Consider the following 25771-nt stretch of genomic DNA (forward strand, 5'->3'; position numbering starts at 1 on the left):
GAGGGCCGTTCCGCGCCCCAGGGAGAGGCTCGAGCTGGGTTGGGATCCCCGTCGGAGCCGTTGGGCAATGGCGGGCGATGGGTCCTGGCGGGGGAAGCCGCTGCTGCCGCTGCGCCGGCAGCGCTGCCCATGCTGGGGTCGGGCCGAGGGAGTCGGACCGGGGGACGACCCCCGAGGACCCCGCTGGGTGCGGGCCGTCCACCCCCCGCTGCTCCGGGGCTGCCGCTGCGGCGGGCGCGGGGAAGGTGAAGCTCTCCTTGCACGGCGCCAGGCGGGGAAGGGCAGGGCTGGGGCTTGCGAGGGATGACGACACTGGCTCGGTTCCTCTAGAAGGGGAGAGCTCCCTGCTCGGGGAAGTTTAGTGACCCACTCGGTCACCACTCGGTGGTGGCGGCGACTTTGGTTTGGGGAGGAAAAGAAAGCGAGGATGGAGTCCTAAACTTCAGCAGCTGGGTTTTCCCTCCCGGCTGTGAAATCCCGGCGCCTCGGATGATGGCAGGTAACGATGCTGATTTGGTGGGAGGAGGTGTTTCTACGGGGAAGAGTGAAAGTTTTAAACAGCTCAGGGCCTCCTGAGTACTGGTAATGACCCAGCTCAGTCAAGGTTCTTGGTCTTGCCCTTGCCTCCTTCTATCTTGACTTTCCCTTTTTTGGCCCGTGGAAAGAATCTACTCATGTGCCAGCCCAAAATGCCTGTGTGAGAGACAGACATCTCTTTATGTGCACTGAGGCTACCTGGTTACAGAACAGGATGTGTAGTGTCTGCTTGGCTGGCTATATCTGTCTTTCTCAGCTCTCTCTGCTTGGAGTGACTCAAGCTGATAGATTCAGTCTTCTGAGGCGTCATCCTTTTGCCTGAGCACTAAAGGAAGCCAGAAGGACTCAAGTGCCATATGCTGTGCTTTGTAAACTGAACAGTTTGAAAACTAAATGCAGTCTTGTGGTTTTAAACGCTTGGATTACTTGATTAAAATCGTAAATTAGGTAGGATAATTTAAAACCAGTACACCACTGCTCAAGTTTCCTGTACATGTTTGTGTAAGTTTGATCATTTCACACAGACTGGGGGAAAAAAATGAGCCGTGGGTGTGCTAGGCACTTTTGTTGCTCTTGTGCTCCATTACCTCCTGCTTAAAAGGCTGCCACGAGACTTCTCTCTTGCTATTGGGGAGTGGGTGAGGATTCCCTTTTACTAATTTGGATTTAATGCCAGCATCTTTTCAGCTCTTCTTTAAAGCCAAAAATCTTTCCCCTGCTTTTAAAAGTTAAATGACTAGTAGTGGATTATTACAAGAGCCATAGTGAAAGCTGCATTATGTAAGCAGCTGAGTTTTCATTCTGGATTTAGTGCAACATAAGGATCATTCTCATATGTCTGTGATGAGACCACTGGAAAAGCAGCACTTCGTTGCTTTCTTGGGTAGGGTGGTCACACATGACATTATGACTTTTATTTCTGCTTAAAGGTGAGCCGTAACTAAAAGAGTTTGCCAGCTGTGTTTCAGATGGTCAAAACTTGTTAATTACATTCTTTACTATTAAGATTATTAACACCAAGCGCTCATGTGCTGGTTGTTTTATACCTGTACCTGCCTGAAATTATATTTTGTCAAACTTGCAATTTGCCTTCTAAGATAGTAGTAATATTCTCCCTATTATAACTGAATCAGCTTAAATAGGAGCATGTATTAGCATAAGGAGCATGTCTGTTGAGCAGAGTGCAGCATCATTTTAGAGATCTCTGATCTCTCTACACCACAGCATCAGTGTGGCAAGCAGGAGAGGTGTGCAGGTGCCACCTTGATGTGACTGTTCTGTGCTCAAGTGTTCCAAACACCCTTGGGGAGTAGTTTACAAATCTGGATTAAAAAAAAAAAAAAATTTTTTTTATGCCTTTGAAATGCCGTTATAATAAAATGGCATTTTGACTGTGGTCTAGATCATTATGGTGTATGAATGTTTTTAAACAGTGCCTTCAGAAAATACCTAGAGGATATATCTTTCTAGTGGGTAGATGTCTGTTTTCTTTTCTTGTGACAAGCCACTTGAATGTTGGTCTGAAATCACTGAACCTGTTACTTTTACCAGGTGACATGTTTGGATGAATTAGCATCAGGAATGAGAAGTTTTGTTCTCCTGGTCTATCTGTGGAGCATATGGGCACCTTTTCCTGCTCTAGAGCTAAGTGAGCTATGTGCTTAAAGATGTCCATATGTCAATTCTGTGCTTCCCTGATTGTGGTTAAAATGAGCCTGAAGGTGACTGTGGGTTGAATGGGTAGGCTATAAATGCAGGCCTAGAAAATTTCGTGCTTGTTGCAGAAATTGTATGAAATTCTTAGCTGTGCTACCAGTCAAAAGTTGCCTGTGCTTGTACAAATCTGTGTTGTAATACTTAGTAGCTTTCTGTTTCTGAGTTGATACCTGGTTTTCTTAGCGTCGTAGCTGTTTGAAAAACTTTATATTCTCATACATTAAGCCAGGAGAAGAGTAGATGCAGATTGAAGGTGGGGTTGGGTTTGGTTTGGTTTGGGTTTTTTTTAATATATTTTTTTAAACGTCCCTATCAACTAATACATGAGTGCCTTTTTGGTTCTTAGAATCTCTGCTTTTTTAAAACATACTATGATTTAATTAATTTCTTGTTGCCTGAGACCTGGAATGAAGTGAATTTAATGCTTGAATTTAAAACTAGTCTGTGAGAATAACAGCTTCTTTGTAACATGGGATTTAATTCAAAATCTGTCATAATCCCCAGAACTTCAAGAGGTGACATTATTCCTTTCAACTAAATTCAGTTACTGATTTTTGACTTAATGTAAAGATGAACTGTTCCCAGGAGATGAAAAAGAAGAAGTAGGAAATAAAAGGGTGATGTAACTGTGCTGAGATAAATCAAGTTAAGTATTCTGTGATTGACTAGAATGCTGTAATTAATATGACTGTTTCATGGCTGGTTGGCTCACTGGGGTTGAGAAGAATACCCTGGAGTTGACAGTAAAGCAGCTGCTGTATTCTGGGGTTGGTTCACAGCCTCAGTAGTTCCAATTTGTTACAAGACTTGAATGCTGTTTATTTATGTGTTATCCTTTATGGTGCCTTGCATAGGGGAGGGGAATAATCCAAATTTATCTAATGATACTGGTCTAGAATCTGCCTTGATGAATGCTCCTTGGAGTGGGAGAGATTCTTCTTGAGCCACTGGTGTACTTGCTTAAAATCCTGTGGATCTTGGTGGACAGGATGTGTCAATATTTGAGGAGGTTCCCAGCCCTAATTAGTAAATAGGGGTAGAACTAACATGGCTATTCTGACACTGCACAGTAAAGAGCTACAAGGCAAAAAGAAAATGTCTCTCAGGCTTTAAGTAAGGTGGTTTGGTTCAAATTTTTAGATTATGCAAATATTTAAAAACTGTTCCAGCTTACACAAGGTATTGTAAATATATTGCTATTGTTGGAAACCTGTATCTCAAACTTTTTGGCTTTGGGCAGTGCATATTTTTAACTTTTTTACTTGCATAGGACTCTGCTTTAAGAACTAATTCCAAGGCATCTACAGACCAAAATTTTTGAATAACCTTCTTTGCCTTTTGTCACATACCCTAGAGCAGTGAATGACAAACCAGACAACAGTATAAACAACAGAAATTGTGAGAATGAGAGGTGTGTATGGTATTATTAAATATTTGACAGAGTTTTACTGAAACCATAAAGACTGGATTTTATATCATCTTTTGGCATAAACTTGTAAATGTAACATAGTATATGCCCTGAAAATGGTCACTACTCAGACTGTGTTACTGCAAACTCAGAGGAGTTCACAAGTATGTTCTAAGTATCTTCTCATGCCTATTGTAATTAATGTTCCACAGAATCCTGATGTACTTGCAAGCTCTTAGCTTTTGATATAAAGTAATAAGTTGTTTGCTGGCTGACCTTGTTGTTGCTGTACTGTTCATCCTGAAGTCCTTGTTGTAGAAGTGTGGTGTTCTTTCTGTCTTATTTTGTTGTGTCTTTGTGCATGAGTAGCACAAACAGGGCTCATAAACTGACTTTCATGTATGATTACATTAATATCTCCCATATACTAGGTAAATCTGTTGCTACCTGGTGATTGTAGCAACAAAATGTGTATGTTGACTGGGCTCTGAAAGGCCTAGCAGAGTTTTTGTGCCTGGCATCTCACAGCCAGGGTTTTGGGTTACAAAACCAACTTGCACAGAACTTCTTACCTGGCATAGTAATAGTAGCTGAATATCAAGATAAGAATTTTTTAAATTTTTTTTTTTTTATTATTCTCAGTAGCAGATGCACAGCCATACTTGATTAACTTTAGAATAATATGACAAAGAATATAATAAGCTGGGGTTTTTTCTAATTTTTGACTTAATAGGCTAAAGAAAAGGTGCAGGGTGAATATGCTTAATATGCCCTTTTTAAAAGGGGTAATGTGAAGTACAGATTTCAATAAAAAATCTGCAGTGAGTCATAGGACAAACGGGACATGGTTTTGGTTTGACGTATGCCTCTCATCCTCTCCCTTAATTGAGTCTTTCTTGGCAGTGTGACAGATACCTACCTCCCTGCTGAGTGGAACAATGTTGCTTTCTTTTTGGGAGAAATGATATATGGATAATAAACAGGTACAGATCTGTTAAATTAACTATTTAATGGAACCACATGTATGCAATGTCAGCTTGTAGGCATGCTTACTTCCACAATCCTTGAATAATATTCTTAAAAACATTTTTTCAAAAGTATTCAGGTTCTCTTCATCCCTTGATAGTTAAAGATAAAAGCTTCAAAACTCATTTTTCAGTTAACTGAAATAATCTGAGCACTCAGTGTAATCTGATATCTATTTGGTCAACATACAATTGTGCTTAACTTGCAGGAGCTGCTGAGCAGCATTAATTTGAATTAATTTGAAGGAAATTATCCCTAAGTTCTTACTTTGTTGAGTGAGGTTGTGGTTCCATTCCAAAATGTGAACATGCTGTTTTATATAGGAGAAACTGGGCAACTATTTCCTTTACACAACTTTTCTTTAGATTTTGTGTGTTAGAGAGCTTAATATAAAGAATTATGTCAGTCTAGTCTCAGATACAGACAGAAATAAATTAAGTGGTTAGTTTTTCCTCTTTTGGACAATTAAATTCTTAGAAACTGTTACAAAACTCCCACACCTGGGAGTATTGCCTTCCCACTAATTATTATTTTGGGACTCTCAGAAATGAGGTTTTTGTTGTTTTTGAAAACTGGTGCAACTGGAAGTAGTAGCAGCCTGCACATATGGATAAAGTATGATCAACCAATAACTTTTGATTCACAGTGCCACTTCCCAAAGCACACTTCCATGATGTCTTAAGCAAACAGAGTTCTAAACGGAAAGTTAAGTGAAAAAAAGTTTTATTCTGTAACTGTCATTGATTGCCTATGGTGAGATGACCATAGTTGGAGTCAGCTGCCCACCAAGCAACTCTATTACTCTCCTCAGCTGGACATGGCAGAGAAACTATAACAAAAGACTCACAAGTTGAGATAAGGACAGAGAGAGAGATCACACTCCAGTTATGATCATGGGCAGAACATACTCGATTCAGGGAAATTAATCTGACTTATTGCAAATCAAGTCGGAGTAGGTTAGTGAGAAATAAACCCAAATCTTAAAACACCTTCAACCAACCCTTCCCTTTTTCACAGGCTCAACTTCACTCCTGATTTTTCTGCCTGAGTGCCACAGGGTGACAAGGAATGGGGGCTGCAGACGGTTCTTCACACATTTATCTCAGCTACTCTTTACTCCTCACACTCTTTATCTTAAGAAACTCACTCTTCCACTCCAGAGCGGGGTCCCTCCCACAGGAGACAGCTCTCCACAAATTTCTACAACATGAGTTCCTTCTCTCAGGCTACAGTTCTTCACAAACTCTTCTGGTGTGGGTCCTTTCCAGGGGGTCAGTTTTTCAGGAACAGCCCGCTCCAGTGTGTGTCAACCACAGAGTCACAGGTCCTGCCAGGAGCCTGCTCCAGCCTGGGCTTCCCATGGTGGAGTCACAGCTCTTCCTTGAGCTTTCATGGCTTCACTGTGGGGTCCTTCTTGGGCTGCAAATTTGGCCGTATCCTCAGGAGCGTGTGTTGGAGATGGCTTAAATGAATAGTCAGTTTGGGTATGTGGATCATGCATTAGCATTCTATAGACATTTTAAGATGTCTATAGAATACAAATTATCATTTGATTAAACAAATATTAATTGCTGCTGCTCTTAAAATACGTAATTAGGTTGATTATCCAATTGCTAAGATATTGCAGAAGAAATGCAAAAGAATGATTAATAGATTTTAACCCAGGAAAGAACCATTTGTAATCATCTGATCTTTTCTGAAAAAGACCATCCATAGGACTTGTGTGAATGAATCCCTGTTGGAATTTGATACATCCACAAAGAAAATTTCCATTTAGATAAAATGGATGTAGAATCTACCACTACCCTCTTAGGTGCCTAGCTAGCTAATTAGTCCTGCTGCATCTAATAGGGTAATCTCTGTGCAGAGTAATCTCTCTGATGTATAGTCAGATAATATATACTTCCAGCTGCCTACTTAACAGCACTTTACTTATATCCTACAATTCATTGAGCAAGTTCAGCTGAATGTTCTCTCTACTTCAGAATTCCTCAAACTTGATGCTTAAAATATTAGCTCATATTTATGAGATAGGGAAATTAAACTTTGTCTTGGTAGAGTCCAATGTGAATTGAAAATTAGGATCTTTAGGTTGTGCTCATTTCAGCAAACAGTCCAGATAGGTTTATCAGCACTTCTTTTGGTCTTATATTTCCTCAGGCTTTTTTCAAACTTGTCTGGGCAGTAGATCAGTCATGATTGCTGATCTGTTCACAGGTCACCAATAATAATGGTAGATTGCTTAGCAGTAGCTTGGTGAGCACATCCAGCTTTGTAAGGTTTCTTGACTCTGTCTTTTCAGAGCTTAAAATAAATGTAATATCATACTGAGCTTGTATTATTCAGTATCTTGATCAGAATACCTTGTGAAAGCAAGTTCAGTGCTGTGTTGAAATGCTGACACTATAGTCATATCATAGTCATTGTCACTCAGGGTGGTGTCCTCATAAAAAGAAAGTTATGCTAAGAATTTGGTTGTATAGTATCTTCCTTTTTACTGTGTAATAATTATCAACTTGGTGTGCTCAGATGGAATCTCACTTGTTCTAATTGACTTGTTCTGGTTCTGGCCAGGACAGGTTAATTTATGCAGTAGGCAGGAGGGGCACGGCCAAGACCTGGAGGTTATTCTGTACCACCTCAGGTAATTTTCCAGGAATGGAGGAAAGGCTCCCTTTAGGAGCATGAAGAAGGGAATGCCTGGGCATTGTCAGGGTGTTTCTTTGTGCTGGGCGTGCTAGAGCATCCCAAATTATATATTAAAATTCTTGAACAAAAGCTGGCTTGGGCTTCTAAGTCCTTTTGATTTCTCATTTGAAGGCTAATAATCACATCACGCAAATAAGATTATTTGTCAACATTCATCTTCTCTGCCTTTGTTACTACTTTAAAGTGAATGATAGCATTGTTGCGAAGATTGTTACAGTAAGGATAATAAAGGAGCTTTAAATATATTTGCAGTCTACCAATACAACAATTTCTGTGTTCATTCTGCTATCTTCTGTCATTCCTAGCTTTTGTTATATTTGTTCTATATAATATATACAACATATAATAGAATATATATAATATAAATAAATAAATATATATATATATATTTGTTTGTGAACTTTCCCTCTTTTCCACTTCACATAGAGGTTTCTGTGGGTAATGTGATTTTCTTCTGATGTGGCTTTGGGGACAGCTATTAAAAAAGGTTTTGAGTGATTATCTGTTATTCTCGCATGATAATACTAAAACAATACTGAAGTAATATTATGTTATCAGATTGCCAAAGCTGAGCTTCTCAGGACATGTAGTCACTTGTAGTTCTGTCATCCTTTCTCTTTTGAGGTATGGATGCATGGAGTTCCTCCGTGGTGAATGCAATGTGCTGTTTGAGTTAGGACAGTGTCACCTATAAATCACATACAAATTTTGGAGTAGGGAAGGTGAAACGTGCAACATACATGGGTGGGACCAAAGGGCCCCACAGTAGTGTGCCATTCTCCTTCCCACAGCAGCTTGTTGCAGAAGGAGTTGTGTGTGCTGTGTTGTTTAGTGTGCATTAGTGACCTCTGGTAAATACCAGTCAGTGCTCATGTGGTGCAGAATGACTGTGGAGTGTTAAGTGTTCTTTAAAGTTGCTAATATTTAAAATGAGTAATGAATATTGCAGAAGTGTCGCCACTCCCTTCTTGACCAGTCTTCTCTCCCTGCATAACCACATACAAACTCTTCAGCTGTGTGACATGTACAGTGAAGTTTCAGTGTTATTAAATAGACTTGACTTATGTTCCCAAAGGCAATAATATGATCTCTTACTTGTATGCCTACTGCTTACACATAAGCAATGAAAAAATCTTTCTGCCTTTCTTTCAGGGTGACAGCCATTTTCCTGAAGGGTATCTTGGGTGTGGTCTGTGTACTTGCTTATTCTTTGTGCTAGCATAACATTTCGTAGCATGTTAAACTATCTCCAAAGTTTGTTGCTGCTTTTACTCACAGTGTTACTTCAAAACCAGTGATAGTCTGTATTGTGACTAAAACAGAGAATCACAGTTTTTCAGTGATGCTCAGCTATTTGTTCTTGCTATGTACTCCGTGGTGGTTGTGTTTATCTGGCTGTGCTGTGTCTGGGGTCAGTTCTCTGGTCCAACAAGAAACTATTTTATTGCAGAGTCATTTTCAGCTGGATAAAGCTTTGCACCTGACTTCCCAAACAAAACCGATGGCATAGGGATGGGTTAGGAGGGATGACTGGGGATGTGGCACAAACAATATCAGTAACTGTCAGTGGAATGAATTTATGCGATAACCAAGTGATCAGGCTATGTACACTGAGCTGTGTAGTGCAGTGAATAATTACTGTAAAGTTGACCTATATGTAAACAAGTCTCTGTATAAGTGCTTTTAAAATCAGATGCATGCCAAAGATGGTCGGGTGTAATAAAGGAAGGGAAATGGAATGGATATAAATGCAACATTGCTGTTTGCCCTGGCAGCTGAAGCTACCTGGGCAGCTGAAATACAACCGAGAAAGATGTGACACTTCTTCACTGAGACTCAGCCCTTACACTGTCTATGGTTAAGGGAATTGCACATATCCTTGTTTCTTGATTTTTACCAATTTTCAATGCATGGATGACTAGAAAACAAGTATAAAATTACATTAAATTCATAATTTTAAAGGTAAATGTGTTTGTAAGTGTTTTCTTGAATTTATGATTAAAATATTTTGGAGTGGAAGTAACCAGAAGACAATTGAAATACTTTCTGAAGTATTCTAAAGTTCCAAATAGAAAGGAGCCAAAATTAATCTAAAATTAAGTAATCTAAAATTACTTTTAGAACATTCACTTGTAAATACTATAGGTGTTTCTAAGGTTTAATGCTGGTATTTTATTCTTATGTAATGAAATACAGTATTTATAGAAAAAAAAAGTGATTCCAAATAATTGTTTTGAAACTCTTAGCAGATGACTGAGATTAGCACATTATAAACTGTTAGCACATTATTGTTAAACCAAGTTTTGAAGAAGTAGATTTGAATTTCAATTCAGTATTTAATTTCCAAAATTGATGCAATTTTGTTGAAAGGATCAAATTTAATATAGTATTTTCTTTCCATTTTTTTTCCTTTTCCTCAGGTAAAATCTAAGTGTACAAAAACCCCATGCCATTGCTATAATTTCCTAGACTGAGAAAGGAAAAACTGCTTCCCTACCTTACTGAAATGTCTTTGTTTTTGGGTGTTTCGTTTTTGTGCTTTTTTGGTTTTGTGAGGGTTTTTTTGTTCATTTGGGTTTTTTGCTTGGGTTTTGTTGGGGTGATTTTTAGGATTTTTTGTTGTTGTTGTTATTGGTTGGTTGTGTTTGGTTTTCATTTTTTTTAGAATTATTGGAATTCGAGAATTCAAGAATAGATTTAGTTGGATTCTTATTACTTTTGTTCTGTGATACTGTCCAGTCTGATTTCTTGACTATTCAGAGTGAATTACTATTCCACCAGATTTATTTTTCTTTAGGCAGGTGCTTAGATTGGCTAGCAGAGAAATCTTAGAACAGTATTGCAGAACATTTTGTGATTTTCTTTGTTTAATTGTTATCTGCACTGGGAAAGGTGCCTGGGATGTCATGATTGTCTTGTCTGTTTATTAAGCTAGGACCAAATTTATTGTTTATGTTCATACACACAAATTTGAGGAGATTAAAGGACAATCCGTATAGTTTTAAATTATCTGTATGTGAACCTTAAATTTTATTTGAAATGAGATTTGATCTTAAAATTGATTTAAATTTGGCTAAGAAATTCTTTGTCCAAAGTAGTGTGTAAGCAGCTGCTTCTGCTTTGTCTTGTTTTATCCCTATATCAGTGAGTAACATGTGTGTTTTGTCTATATCAAATTCCTGTGGTTTTAGCATAGGCTCTTCCATAGTTTCTGGTAGAAGGTAAATCCTGTGGTATGTAGTGTCATGAGTAAAATCTGTGCTATACAATGTTAATTGTTGTCAGGTCAGTCCCAAACAGTTCTGTAACTGAGAATCTTGAATAGATGAAACAAATATGATACAGTAATTCTGAATTTATTTTGGGCTGTGCAATATAACCTGTAGTTTCTATGCTTTAGACTTTGATTAGTCTGATAAAATATGAAGATATTTCTCTTTCTAATGAGATCCACTTAGCTGGGGTTTTTTACTAGCACTGTACAGAAATTAAAACTGTTATTGGATATCTCCCCTTTAGCCCTTCTCCCTTTCTTGCATAAGAGGCTGGATAGGAAGCACCTTTGTTTCTACTTGCTGTTAGGCATTGCAGAAACCCTTCGTGTAATTAAGGAAAAGTAGTGCTAAATTTAGCATGTAATTAATGTGTGGCTGAACAAAATTACTGGCTTTACAGTAATAATTTTAGATGTTTCTATACTACAAAGGTATCTTATTGTGCATCATGAAAGGGATGAACAGGTTTCAAAGTTTTCAAGTACATCTAAAGGTATTTAATTGGATTTATGTGTTTTATTTTTTGCACATGCAGAATTTATTCACATATGGGTTATTTCATACAAATGGATAAAATACTATATTTTCTGAGTGAATATTGCTATCCCAGTATAATATCTTTCGATATGATTTGTCTGAGTTGTGAATGATGTTAGTATTTCAGTTTTGAAGTTTATAGTTGTTATAAATGCAACGGCAGATTAAAGATAAAAAAGATAAATTTATTATAAATTAACAAAACAGCAAAACAGCGAGGAAAAACCACAATAAATGGACAGCGCAGCACTGGGTGGACAGGGTCTATACGCAAGGTATAGGTGTTCCCAAATCCACGTCTGAGGGTTCTTTGGCCTGGGTTTTTATAGAGATTTTATGTCCCCAGGCTAGAATTCCAACCAGTTTCCATTCACCAAGTGTCCCTGATTGTCGGGTGAATGGATTTCCTGGCCTAGAACATTGAGTCAGTAAGTGTCTTTAGAAGAGGCAGAGTCTCCTCAAATGCAAAGTGAGTCTGTATGTATTTTAACATATTTCATCACAGCAGAGTCGAGGGATCTGGGCTAGTGCCGATGGATATCTCGGAGGAGTAGTCTCTTCTTTGTTTTTCTTGATTGAGTTTCTGTAGTTTGGGTTTGGCGGGTGTGGTGTTCGATTCTGGCAACGACCATTTTCCTGAGGCTCGTCCCTTTTGTCTTGCTTGATGGTCTCCTGCCGAAATCGGCCGGGCATTGCCTTGGTCCGGAGGTAGACTTTCAGGCTAGTTCTTTTGTTTCTATGATGGTCTTTGTCCTGTCCTTTCCTCCGAGTTGATGAGCCTGCTGAGGTTTGTTATCTGGGGGGGGTTCTTTTGCAATCCGTGACTTTGGAAAAGGAATTCTACCTCGACCTGGAGGAGAATTCCTTATTCCATATTTTCATTAGTTATAATTACACATACTTTATTTAAATCTTTTCTTCCGAATTTTTATTCACCCAATTCTTTATTACAGTCCCCCACCTAATCATTTGACCACATTAAAAATTCGTGTTTGCATACTTTTTCAGAGGAATACCGGTTTAGATAATGTCGCTTTCCTCTTTGTCTCACTCTTCTACATTTTCTGGGGACAACATATGTTTGTTTTCAAATTCTCTCAATGCTTTAACCGCATTTCTGCTCTCTTTTTCTTCCTCTAACTTCATGATTTTTGAAAGAAGGGTAGCGTTTCCTTGTGCCTTTTCTGGGTCTATTGGGAGAGAGGCAATCTGCATTCCTTGAACGACAGAATGTATCAGTCTGATCAGACAAGGAATTAGGCAGGGTAGGAAGATGACTCCGGCAATTGAACATCCTATAAAGAATACTAGCTTTTTCCACCATGCCCCTTGCCCAAAAATTTGATCCCACCAAGAAGCTTGTAAAATCGAATTCCATTTCTGGACGGGTACATGGGCTACTTTCTTTATTTCAGCAGCTAGACCCTTTATAGTTTCTCCGAAGTCATCTATTTCCATGCAACACTCTGACTCGTTATATCTGCCACACACTCCTCCCTCCTCAGCTAGCAAATAGTCGAGAGCGAGTCTGTTTTGGTATACAAAAGCTCTCATCTGGGAATGTTGTTTTGCTAGGAGTTCCAGGGCTTCTGAAGTGTGATTTGAAACAACTTCTACCACAGCCTGTAACCTAATGAGCCGATTGAGGAGGTAGATTGGGGTCCTGTATCCCCAACTGCCATCATTTGCCCATGTTGCCGGTCCATAATATTGTATGATCCTTTCGGCGGGCCATTCCTCCCCCTTCCATTTGTGGTTACCTCTGGCTATTGGTAGTTCCCGTTTTAATTCCCTCTTTTGTCGGGCTAGAGTTTCAAAGAGGGGAGCACCTAAAGACCTACTTTCATCTTTAGGTAATGTTAAGAAGAAAGGCCGAATTATTCCGAGTGTGCATGATCCCTTCCAATTTCTGGGTAATTCACTGTATGCTTTCTTTCCGCATATCCAGTAAATCCCATCCGGTGCCTTCCAATCTCTGTTAAGTTTTGCCGGGTCCTCCCAATATTCCCTCAGGCCGAGAAAGGCATGGAAGGGATTCGCCCCGTCCTGTTTGTTCCAACATAAACCAATTAGATCTATCCATTCGCAATTATTTTCCCGAGATTGGCTCCAATAGCCCTCGGGTGATTCCAGCTGCCAGATTTTTGTCTTTTTATCTGAATTTACCGAGAGAGTTTTTACACACGGGGTGTAACCAACTAGCTCAGTGAATTCCCTTCCTTCCCGACTGACGCAAAAAGTTCCAATGATTCTTTTGTCAATCACCCACCCCTCTGGTCGCCGGGTTGTTTTGGATAATTTCAATCCTGTCCACTTAAGTAATTGTTCCGGGGTTAATCCTTCTCCCTTCCATGGCCATCTTTCGGCTGATTTTAGGCCGCCACATATCCAACAATTAGTGAATCCTAATTCGGTAGCTATTTCCTGCATCAGATCTATAAATAGATTCTGATTAGGGCTAGGTAGCTTCCAATTATCGTATTGTTTTTCTAATTGTTCGTATTGCTCACTGAGAGAGTTTAACCTCTCTTGTTCGAGTCTTTTTCTCTTATTTTCCATTTCCTGCCTTTTTAGTTCAAGAGTCAATTGTTTTATTTTATTTTCAGGGTCTGAACCATCCTCGTCTTTTGCAAAACAGATCACCTGATCAAACTGTAGACACACTCTGTCATCGTCATTTTTCAGTAAATCCAAAACTATCGGTTCATTACTGAATGACACTTTCGTTTTGTGTTTCAGGTTCCTCCCTTCCCAGTACAATTTCCCTCCCATGGTACAATATTTTAAGTTTGCTTTATTGTAACACAAGGGGTTGACTCTGTGATACGCAATGAACGTCGACTGCTCCTTTCCTCCAATCCAGACAGTTTTATTACACTGCCCGCAGACCGAGATTGGGGAAACCCCTCCTATGTCTCTCTTACTTCGTAGATGGGTCGCTTGGACCTCTTTTCCCCCTGTGATATGGGATTGCCTTTTTCCAGTACTTATCCCCGGGGTGGAGCACCAAATTTTCTTTTCCAGCTTACACAGGTCCATTTGGGTATCATTTGCCCAGCATTCTCCTGCGTGCAATTCCGGAGGGCAAGTGATCAATGGCTCGGTTCTTGTGGCAGTTTGGCACTGCTCACACTTCCCCAGGGAGGTCGTCCCTGGAGGCGCCTCGGGGCCCATCCTCTCGGTCCAGCACATGGCTAGGTTCAGGATCGTCAGGATTCCCCACAATCGCATCCCTCTGCCATTCCCTCCGCCCGTACAAGAACATACGGCAGGGATAACCATCTTCTCGGCAGCAAGGACTGTCTTCAGGGGCCCTTGACGTCCTGATGGCAAACCTCCTTTTAAAGGTTGCCCACCGAGATGCCTTGATCGTGCCGCTCCTGCACGGTACCTTTACGTTTCGGCGGCACTCAATTATTAGAGGTTCCGCTTTACAGTCCAAATGGCCTCGTAGTCCCTTTTGAAAAAATCGGAACCACTCCGGAGAGTCGAGTTCCAAGATGCCCACCCGGGTAGCAAGTGCTAGAAAAAGGTTGGTCTGTTCTAATTCCTCTTTGTAACACGCGGCACACAACCCTCTTGGTTTTTGCCCTCCCAAACAATGAGTCACCCACGTTTGTTTACAATATGCACACTTAAAATGTACAAAAGGAAAACAATAACATTCAAAATTGGTGCAACTTATCCTGTCTTCGCTGCTCATTTGTTGTTCCGCTGAAGCCTGATTTTCAATTCTCCCGGAGGGGTTACAATTTTCCACTCAGGGGGATCGTGAACCAAAACTTTCTTCACTCGGGAAGAGTGTGTCCAGCCCTTTTCAGCCGTACGAACCGCGGTGTCTGTAGTCAGGAGGACGAGGAATGGCCCTTCCCAGTGAGGACTGAGGGGTTGCTCTTTCCACACTTTGATCAGTACTTTGTCCCCTGGTTGAATTTGGTGGATCGGAAATCCCAACGTGCTGCTCTGAGGAATCAATCCTCTTCTCCTTAACTCCTGTAAGTTTTTATTTATAGAAATGAGATAAGGTTGGAGTTGCACATCCTCTGTTTGAGGATGTTCAACCGGCATACCATGCTTGTACGGCATTCCATACAACATTTCAAAGGGGGACAGTCCTGTTTCTGAGTTCGGCATGGTTCTTATATTCAGCAATGCCAAGGGGAGACATTTGATCCAGGACATTTTTGTTTCAATTGTCAATTTGGATATTTGTGATTTTAACGTCTGATTCATCCTTTCCACTTGCCCCGAGCTCTGAGGGTGCCAAGGAGTATGATATTGCCATCTGATCCCTAATGCATCGGACAACTGTTTGATAATTTTTGAGGTGAAATGTGTGCCCTGGTCCGAATCAATATGGTCTACAATACCATATCTAGGAATTATTTCTTCCAGTAGAATTTTAGACACTGTTTGGGCCGTAGCCTTAGCTCTGGGAAAGGCCTCTACCCAATGTGTCAATTTATCTACTATAACTAACAAATATTTGTTTCTACCAATCTTTGGTAATTCTGTGAAATCCACTTGGATTCTTTCAAATGGTCGGTATGAGAGTGGCCGACCTCCCCAATTGGTTTGCCGAAAATTCGCTCTGTTTACCTTTTGGCATATCACGCATCCCTGTACCTCTTGCTTTGCGAGCTCGAAGATTCCTTTACACCCGAAGAATTTTAAAAATTGTTCCGCCAATGCCCTGGTTCCCCAATGGGTTTGTGCATGTAGTCTTTTGATTATTCCTTTTGTTATCCCCTTCGGGACCAACTCCCTCCCGTCAGGTAACCACCATTTACCCTCTTTGAAATGTCCCCCTACCTTTTTGAAGTCTTCCTGCTCCTTTTCCGAAGGAAGCACTGAAACCTCTGGAGGTTCCCTTGGGACTAGCTCAGAAATACTTACGGTCAACAATGCCGCTCTTTTCGCCTCTTTATCTGCTAAATTGTTTCCCCTTGTATGGAATTGTTGTCCGGTCTGGTGTCCTTTTACATGAACCACAGATATCTCCTGTGGCTCTCTGACCGCTTCTAAAATTTGTTTAATTATTTCCTCATGTATCAATCCTTTTCCTTTAGTGTTGATCAGACCCCTTTCTTCCCAAATTTTCCCGAAGGTATGCACTATCCCAAATGCATACCTCAAATCGGTATAGATGGTTCCCCTTTTTCCCTTCAAGCCTTTGAGGGCTTTTAGGAGAGCAAAGAGTTCACATGCCTGTGCTGACCAATTTGCCTTTAGGGGACCCGATTCTACAGTCTGTCCTGTTATGCCGTTTACGATGGCATATCCTGATTTACGTTTTCCTTCTATCATTCTCGAGGAACCATCGATAAACCATTTTTCTCCTCCTTCCAATTCCTGATCCTCCAGATCGGGTCTTACTTTAGTCTGTAATTCTACTGCCTCAATACAATTGTGTAGTAGCTTTCCCGTTGGTTCCCCGCACAAAAATTGTGCAGGGTTTTGTGCAGAGGTCGTCCTTAATTCCAGTCCTGGCGAGCTCATTAACATGGCTTCATATTTCAGAAGCCTTGAATCTGTCAACCATTTCTCTGCTTTTTGCTGTAAGATGTTTCTTACGTCATGTGGGGTATAAACTATCAGGGGAGCTCCAAACGTTACTTTTTTGGCTTCCCCAACCAACAGTGCTACTGCCACAATTGCTTGTAGACACGTAGGCCAGCCCCAACTGACTGGATCTAGGATTTTGGACAAAAACCCTATGGATTTCTTCTTTTCTGCCCATTCCTGGGTCAAAACTCCCTGTGCTGTTTGTCCACTTATATCAACAAACAGTTGAAACTCTTTATTTATGTCTGGTAATGTTAGAACTGGAGCAGTGACGAGGGCATTCTTTAGTTCCTGAAATTTAATTTCGTCTTGCCCTGTCCATTTTAATCGATCTGTATTTAGCCTTTCATACAGAAATTTCACCTTCTCGCTGTATCCTTCAATCCACTGTCTGCAATATCCCATGAGCCCTAAAAATTGCCTAATTTGTCTCTTGGTTTGTGGGGCAGGAAGTTCAAGAATTCCCACCACCCTCTCGGGATCTAATTTCTTTTTCCCTTGCGATATCCAATGCCCAAGATATTTTACTTCGGGCTCTGTGAATTGCAGCTTGGATTTAGATACTTTCAACCCTTTTTGTCCCAGAAAATTCAGCAGGGAAATGGTGCATTTCTTCACCTGCTCCTCCATGATTCCGGCGATTAGCAAATCGTCTACATATTGTAATAGTTTTGTCCCCTCCTCTGGAGTGAATTGAGTGAGTAGTTGCTCTAAGGCTTGTCCGAACAAGTTCGGAGATTCGACGAATCCTTGTGGAAGGACTGTCCACCGCAATTGCTGATTTCGATTGGTATCTGGGTCCTCCCACTGAAAAGCGAAAAAATTCCTACTCCCTTCATCCAAAGGACATGTCCAGAATGCATCTTTTAAATCAATTACACTATACCATACATCCTCTGGTGAGAGTCTGTTTAGTAGAGTGTAAGGATTTGCTACCACCGGAAACCTGGTTCGGGTTCTAGCATTTACAGCTCTCAAGTCCTGAACCAATCGGAAGTTCCCATCGGCTTTCTTTACTGCCAGGATGGGGGTGTTATGTGGGGACATGCAGGGCTCGAGAGTGCCTCCTTTGAGCAGCTCGTCAATTATTAATTTCAAACCCTTCCTCCCTTCGGCTGGGATGGGGTATTGTCGGATCCTTATCGGATTCTCTGGATTTTCAATTTCAATTTTGATGGGAGCAATATCTAATTTTCCCACTTCCCCCTTTGAGTGCCATACTCAGGGGTCGATTTCTTTTTCATCTTTTGAAGTCAAATGTAACACCTTTACTACTAACTCTGAATCTTTCACAACGATATTTATTCCTAAAGCTATGATCATATCTCTTCGTAATAGATTGTAGTCTGCTTCTTCCACAAGCAACAAATTCCCTAAACATATCTTATTTTCCGACTCGATTTCCACCTCCTTGATTACCGAGACTTTAAATGGATCTCCCTTTGCGCCAATTACAATTACTTTTTCTTTACTCGTTTCACACCCTATAGGTAATTTCTGCAGGGTGCTTCTCTCAGCCCCGGTATCAACCAGGAAGCTCACTTCCTGGCGGTGGGGACCTACCTTCAATTTTATCAAGGGCTCTTTTGCTGTGACTGTCCCCATTTGAAAGAGCCCAAGACTTCCCTAATCTTCTTTAAATATTTGTTCATCTTTCATCCGTTTCCTGCAATCCCTTTTTATGTGTCCTACTTTCTTACAGTAGAAACACTCTGGAGGATCCTTTCGAGGAGGAGTTTCCTCCTTCTGAGATCCCTTTTGTTTCTTAGGTATCGGTTTACCCTGTTTCTGTTCTTGTTTTTGAACTTCTTTTACTGCAGCCACTAATATTTTGGCTTGAAGTTTCTGTTTTTCGTCTTCTCTCCTCATATAAACCTTTTGAGCTTCCCTTAGAAGCTCTTGGAGACTCTTCTCCTGCCATCCATCAATTTTCTCAAGTTTCTTCCTGATGTCCTCCCATGATTTAGCCACAAACTGCGTTTTAAGCAGGACCTCCCCCACCGGGGAACTGGGATCAGTCCCGGAGTAAATCTGCAGACTTCTCCGCAACCTTTCTAACCATTCGGTAGGGGATTCTTCCTTTCCTTGACATTCCCCAAATACTTTGCTAATGTTCTGTTCTCTGGGGACCGCCTCTCTTATTCCCTGCACGATGATATTCCTTAAATCTATCATACTTCTTCTTCCTTCCTCGGTCTGGGCACTCCAACTCGGGCTCACACTCGGCCACTTTTGGTTGCCGGGTGTTCCCTGCGGGTGACGCCTTTCCCAATCTCTGATGCCCGCCTGCTTAATCATTTCTCTCTCCTCCTGGCTAAACAGGGATCTCAGGATGGCCATGAGATCTTCATAGGTGTAAATACTACTCCCTAGAAAATCGTCTAATTTTTCGGCCACTCCAAATGGGTCATCTAGCAGTCGCCCCATTTCTTTCTTGAATGCTCGTACATCCCCTGAGTTAAGGGGCACGTTTACAAATCCAATTATTCCGGGGGCGGTTGGCACTTCCCTGAGAGGGAACATTCGATGCCCATTTTCTGTCTCTCCCCATTCTCCGTTCCCTATTTTTGATTTCCACCGAGTCCTGCTTGCAGGAGGGGAACTGGAGTTTGCGGGAGGTTTTCCCCTCATTGCTGGCGGGATGTCTGCCGCAGCTAAGTGACTCAGAGGGTTCCCTTCTGATACTTTCGGTGGTCCCAGCTGTGGTGGCCGGACCGGGATTTGTGGAGGGGGTAAGCCCCATCCTTGCGCCAACACCGACTCCAAAGAGGGTGCGGTGGCTGGGTTTTCTGCAGGTGGGGGGGTAGTGAGGGTTTCCGGCACTACTCCCGGTGGTTGAGGGGAGCGTGCTTCTGCTAGTTGCCCCATGGAACCCTCGGGTGCTGATGGTACTACTTGGTCCATCACCGGAGGCTCTACTGGCCCGCGGTACGGAGGGGGTAAGTGATCCAGGGGTTCCCAGGTCTCTGTTTTATGTTCGTTTTTCTGTTTCACTGGAAACAGCCGTACTTTGGTATTTAACCAGAGTTTGGCATATTCTTTCTCCTCAGCGTCTGACGAGACCTTTTTCTCTATGTGTGCGAGTAATTCCCTGCACGTCCATTTATCAAATGTCCCCAATACTGGCCAAGTGAGACAGTTTCTTAATTCCTGTCCTCCCCAAATCTCGGCACAGTAATAAATCATTTTTGCCTTGGATTTCCCTTGTTTTTCGGGACAACTTTCCCAATTTCTCAACATCCACCCTAAAGGACTCTCCGGTGGGATGTCTAGCATTTGTTTTGATTCCTCTGATGGGCTTTTCTCGTTATCTAGTTTTTGCACTCTACTTTTTCTCTGTCCCATTTTCTTACGATTCTTACCTGCTCTGCGTTGTGTTCGTCTTTCTTTTTTCGCTTCCGAAAGTCCTAGATCGCACCAATACTTACCTCTCGGTTAGCTGTACCGGGGTTTTCTTGGTGTTTTCGACTTTCTAAATCTTTTGGCTGAGAGAGTTTACCAGTTCCAGAGCTCGACTGGACGTTCCTTCCTCTCTCAGCCCCCCTTTGATCGGTCCCCTGAGACTCCCTTTAGCCTCAGGCTTTACGAGTAAGGAAAGAGAGACCCTTTCACACAGAATCGCTTCCTTCGCGGCCGGCCAATTCCCTCGCGGGAGGATGGAAACGCGGCCTTGAAGTCCACACTCGCTTCGTGACCAGGTCACGTCTCTCACAAACTCGCCCGATCACCCGCTCAACCTCACAGTACTTACAGCAATTTCCTGCGAGGGCGTCTTCGTGCACGTATGACTTTTTATGAGCTACCAAGCTGCGGCTTTCCCGAAGGCTCCCCGCCTTCCCGAGCTCTCTGGATCCGTTTCCTCTTTATTATGGTTTTTTCCTCAGCCTAAATTTGGTTCGGCAATCGGAGCGAACTGCGGAGGGTCTCTGCTCCCCAGGCCGCTGAAATCAGCGGGGGTACCCCCCTGGACAGCGAGATTCTCCCACAGTTTCTTCCGATCCGAGTCACGGCACCAATCTGTTATAAATGCAACGGCAGATTAAAGATAAAAAAGATAAATTTATTATAAATTAACAAAACAGCAAAACAGCGAGGAAAAACCACAATAAATGGACAGCGCAGCACTGGGTGGACAGGGTCTATACGCAAGGTATAGGTGTTCCCAAATCCACGTCTGAGGGTTCTTTGGCCTGGGTTTTTATAGAGATTTTATGTCCCCAGGCTAGAATTCCAACCAGTTTCCATTCACCAAGTGTCCCTGATTGTCGGGTGAATGGATTTCCTGGCCTAGAACATTGAGTCAGTAAGTGTCTTTAGAAGAGGCAGAGTCTCCTCAAATGCAAAGTGAGTCTGTATGTATTTTAACATATTTCATCACAGCAGAGTCGAGGGATCCGGGCTAGTGCCGATGGATATCTCGGAGGAGTAGTCTCTTCTTTGTCCTTCTTGATTGAGTTACTTTAGCATAGGTTTGGCGGGTGTGGTGTTCAATTCTGGCAACGACCATTTTCCTGAGGCTCGTCCCTTTTGTCTTGCTTGATGGTCTCCTGCCGAAATCGGCCGGGCATTGCCTTGGTCCGGAGGTAGACTTTCAGGCTAGTTCTTTTGTTTCTATGATGGTCTTTGTCCTGTCCTTTCCTCCGAGTTGATGAGCCTGCTGAGGTTTGTTATCTGGGGGGGGTTCTTTTGCAATCCGTGACTTTGGAAAAGGAATTCTACCTCGACCTGGAGGAGAATTCCTTATTCCATATTTTCATTAGTTATAATTACACATACTTTATTTAAATCTTTTCTTCCGAATTTTTATTCACCCAATTCTTTATTACAATAGTGTTTGGGTTTTTTTTAATTTTCAGGGTTGTGTAAAGCATCTAATTTATCTAGCTCAGTGGAATGCAATTTATTATTAGGTAGGAAAAATACCATGAAAATCTGTTGTACAAATTGACTCTTTAAAGATGAAGTTTTTTGTAAAAATGCTTCTCAAAATATGTTTTGAATTTGCCAAGGAAAAATGTATCACATTAATCCTTACTTTTTTTATTGCAGTGAATAGTTAGAGAACAAAGTTATGTAATCTCATTTCAGAAAAAAAAAAGCTTTTATGAAAATCTTGTGAAACACTCTTTGTAATGCAGTAGCAATTAACTTGTTCAGTGTTCAACCCTGCAAGTGAGGAGAAATAAGCAATGTAGAACTTACAGGTCTTGTTAAATTGCTTTGTCAACTGTTGTTACAATCCTCCAGGGATCTCCATGTTGCTTCCCAGAATGAATTATATTTGAGCTGCTTTCTCTAGTTTCTCTAGTCTGCTGAAGTGGCTTGTGAGGATTATTGGAATGTGCAAAGAATAGCATATTGCACCTAGGCTCTGACACTAGAATTTATGTAGCTGTGAATACTGAAAAGGCTGCTGGAAGTCTAACTACATAAGTTTTAAAAGACATTGTTGGGGAGGATGAAACAGGGAAACCTTATGAATGTGATTGTTTGGCAGAAGATTCTGAAAATATGAAGCCTAGAATCGAAGTAGAAACGAAAACCTGCTTTGAGTCATGATGCTGAGTACTAGTTACTATGTAACCAAAGAACAATAGCCTAGCCAGCTAAAGAATTCCTGCTGATGAAACAATGTCCTTCTGCAGATAGAGAATCCAAAGGTCAAGAAGCAAGGGAAGAACTTGTAAAGCTTTTAGAGTTTAAAATGCAACACTGTATGTTAATATGGGGATTAACTCCTAGGCTGTATGTAAATTCTTTAGTGGGTGTATCTCGTAGTGATTGGTTACTGGGAATTAGATTATTCACTATAGGAAAGCATATAATGTATTGTAACAAGAACTTCAGTATCTTAGCTCTTATCTCTCTTACTTCTTACCCCTCTCTTAGTTCTTACCCCTTTCCCCACCTCATAGCTTTTCCCTACTCACAGCTCTTGGTCTTTCCTCCTAAGCCTCCCTGGTTTCCCCTGCTCTCCCTGTGTTGCTCTTGTTCCCTCCCTCCCCATCTTTAACTTGTCCCTCTCCTGCTCTCCCTGCACTCTCTCCCCTCCCCCAGACCACGTGGACGCCGAGGCTGGTGGCGGACACGGGTCTCTCCCTCTCTTTACCCTTATAATAAATTGCCTATACCTGAACAGTTTGACCCTGGAGAAGTCTCTCACCGTGAGCGAGCATTTTGAACACCAATAATTGATGTCTTGTTTCCCACTTGTTTTTCTGTCCTAAGGGGGTGGGGAAAAAAATCATCTCAGGTGAAAGACAAGTTCTAGTAGAGATTTGGCATATATATGTCAAATACGTAAAATGAAAATGCAGCAGCTGGTGGAATTTTATATAGAGCTAGGCTGCTGAAACTTACTAGGCTGCTGAAACTTAAATATTTAAGCAGGAAGTTAGGTATTTGAAAAAATCATTTAACAATTTGTTATTTGATTTCTTCTCGCTTTGTCTAGAATTCAGAACTTGATGCAGAGTTACTGGTTATCTGTGTTAAGCTAAGAAAACCTTGCAAAAACTTGCCTCCAAATCCTGAAGTCACTGAATATGTTCTAGAATTTTACTGTTGAAATGCTTAACTAGAGGACTGTAAAATATGAATTTAGAGGTTTTTATAATTTGGGTGAGTTTTCAGGGCCTTTATCTTATAGGCAAAAGTGCTGGCTTTGTTCTTGGATATATTGGATGGAACCCTTGAACCCTAAAATTTTACCCATAGGTAAAAGAGGCCTTTCTGTATCATTGTGTCCTGATTACTTTGTATCAGTGACATTAGGAGGAACTTTTTTCCAACCTATCTATGCTGGTGCTATCTTCCATTGACTTTCACCTTCCCAGACACAAGAAAATGGGTAGTGGTGAAGCATTTTGATTGTCAGTTTGAACCATGGAGGAGTTAGTAAAGTAATTTTAAGGCTAATTTTGCTAGGACTTAGTCACAGATGTGAGCCAGCACTAAACCTGTTCAAATGGCCTACTTTATTGCTACTCTATTTTTAGGTTAAAGAAGCTATCTTTAGAAACTTCTTTATTCGCTGAACGTTGTAGGGATATAGTTCACGTATTCTCATACAAGCAACCAGAGAGAACTTTGAAAAAACCTTAGAAGTTTTCTGATGCTGCATAACTGCTGCATAATTATGCTGCAGTTCTAAATTGTTCCACTTGGTATGAGGCATCATTATTGAGAGCTTCAGAGTGAAGACCACCAGAAGATTTGTGTGGCAGCTACTATATCTTCTTTTAGAAGATGTTCTTAAAGCTGAACTGCAGGTGGATGTTAGTTTTAACAAAACGTTGGCTAGACTGGTTTGGTGTCATTAAAATGCTTCAATCTGTGTATCAATAAGAATAGATACACAAATATTTCTGAAAGAATAGCTGTCTTCCTTTGAAAGAAGTTTTAGGTGTCAGTGGTGTAAATGCAAGTCTGAAATAGTTCGGATTTAGAGCTTTATCTAATACCAGTGGATGTTACAATAAAAATATGTTCATATGATAAGGAACAGATAGTTACACCAGCACATACCATGGCCAAGACAAAGACTAATGGTTAAGTGTGTGTGCACCAAATGAGTGTTTTTTCAAGCTTAAATACTTGAGTATCTGCAATTTATGCCATGCAAAATGGACCACAGTTAAAAACCTATGTCATTACATTAATTAAGTATAGTTTGAACTTATTGTATTGTACCAGTACCATGAAATTTTTCTTTACATATTAGAATTCATGGTTAAGGATTAGTGAATGGCTTTGGCTGCAAGACTCAACTGTGTAGCCTTGTGCTTCAGCGTAAGAAAAAAAAAGAAAAATGCACTAGAGTTGTGTGTGTGCAGAAGGTAAAGAAGAAATTGAAATGTAACTGGCCATGAGAATGAGACTCTAGCTTTTTTCTTTAAGAAGCTGGGTCATGTTTTGTGAATTGGTAGGTAATTGATTGTAGAGTCCCTACCACTAAACACTTTCAAGCTGTGACTGGGCAGGGTGCTAGATAATCTCACCAAGGCTCCCTTTCACATGAAAGCTTGGACTAGAGAGGTCAGGCTGTTGCACAGTTCTGTGATTGTTATAACTTGACAGATACTCAGCTGAATTATTTCTTATGGGATATGATTACTGTAGCAAAGTGTGGCTATTGAACACTCTTTGAAGATATATTGGGTAGTCCAGCCTCATCTGCTCCCAGCACTTGTTTTCAGGGTCCTGTGACCCTCACCATAATTTTCATCTTTTCCCAATTTCATCAGTTATTGTGTTGACTTCACAATTAAAATCTTGCATTAAAAATGCAAACATATCTAACATTTATCTTCTGTAGACCTGAAAAGTAATGGATTTTTTTCCTGATGGAAGCAAAGTCTGCTAGACTGTTCACTGTCACAGTTAACTAGATCATCAATTGTCAGACTCAAATGAGCAGAATTTCCAATGCTAACGTGTCACTGGCCCATGACAGGATCAATAAACATTAGCTTTTCTTGGTTTGAAATTGGCTTTTTCAGGTGGAATTATGGCTACAGGCTTTTTCAGATAGTGTGACAAATATGAAGTAGATGATAAAGTATTTTCTCTTCCCATGAAAAATACTGACTATTCAAATTCTTCATAGCTCTAAAAAGGGGAAAAGGTAGGCAATTTGCTGGAAGGTGCCAAGAGTTGGACATTTCATTTTCAGTTTCATAACTCACAAGGTAGAGAATAAATGCATGTTGTCTAATAAATCAAGGTTATTAAACTTTTGAATACTCTACATAGCACATTCCTTACTAATGCTGGTTTTTAGGTGTAAAATATATCTGTTTTTTAAGTGTATTGATATTTTTTTTATAATTTTGGGTGACTCTGATTTATCAGCTAGATACTTTGCCTCAGTGAAGCAGCTCTTATCTTTCAGATATGGACAGTTGCACAAGTTTTTTCAGTATAAAATGAATTTCAAGTTAAACACAAAAGGAAAGAACGAAACCACTATAGGAGTATATTTGTGTGTAGCCTTTAG

General features: G+C 40.9%; 1 protein-coding gene and 1 long non-coding RNA gene across 11 annotated transcripts in view; both read left to right on the top strand.

Annotated features, from left to right (window-relative positions):
• PACSIN2 (protein kinase C and casein kinase substrate in neurons 2) overlaps positions 1–25771 on the top strand; it is a 65215-nt gene that overhangs the window by 271 nt on the left and 39173 nt on the right. For 2 of the 10 annotated variants that reach the window (XM_086885199.1, XM_086885202.1), the window contains exon 1: positions 51–499. The exons of 6 other annotated variants lie outside the window; for them this stretch is intronic. The gene's annotated coding sequence lies outside the window, so the exon portion shown is untranslated. Of the gene's footprint in view, positions 500–2088; positions 2186–25771 lie in introns of those variants that run through there. 2 more of the 10 variants (XM_086885195.1, XM_086885197.1) reach the window with 2 other exon arrangements.
• Positions 8284–24584, top strand: LOC147653700 (uncharacterized). The gene is made up of 2 exons (XR_015285741.1): positions 8284–11489; positions 20930–24584. It is a non-coding gene; the product is annotated as an uncharacterized LOC147653700 (long non-coding RNA).

The sequence above is a fragment of the Cyanistes caeruleus genome, chromosome 4, assembly GCF_971803275.1.
Source record: "Cyanistes caeruleus chromosome 4, bCyaCae1.hap1.1, whole genome shotgun sequence".
In the NCBI taxonomy this organism is placed as follows: Eukaryota; Metazoa; Chordata; class Aves; order Passeriformes; family Paridae; genus Cyanistes; species Cyanistes caeruleus.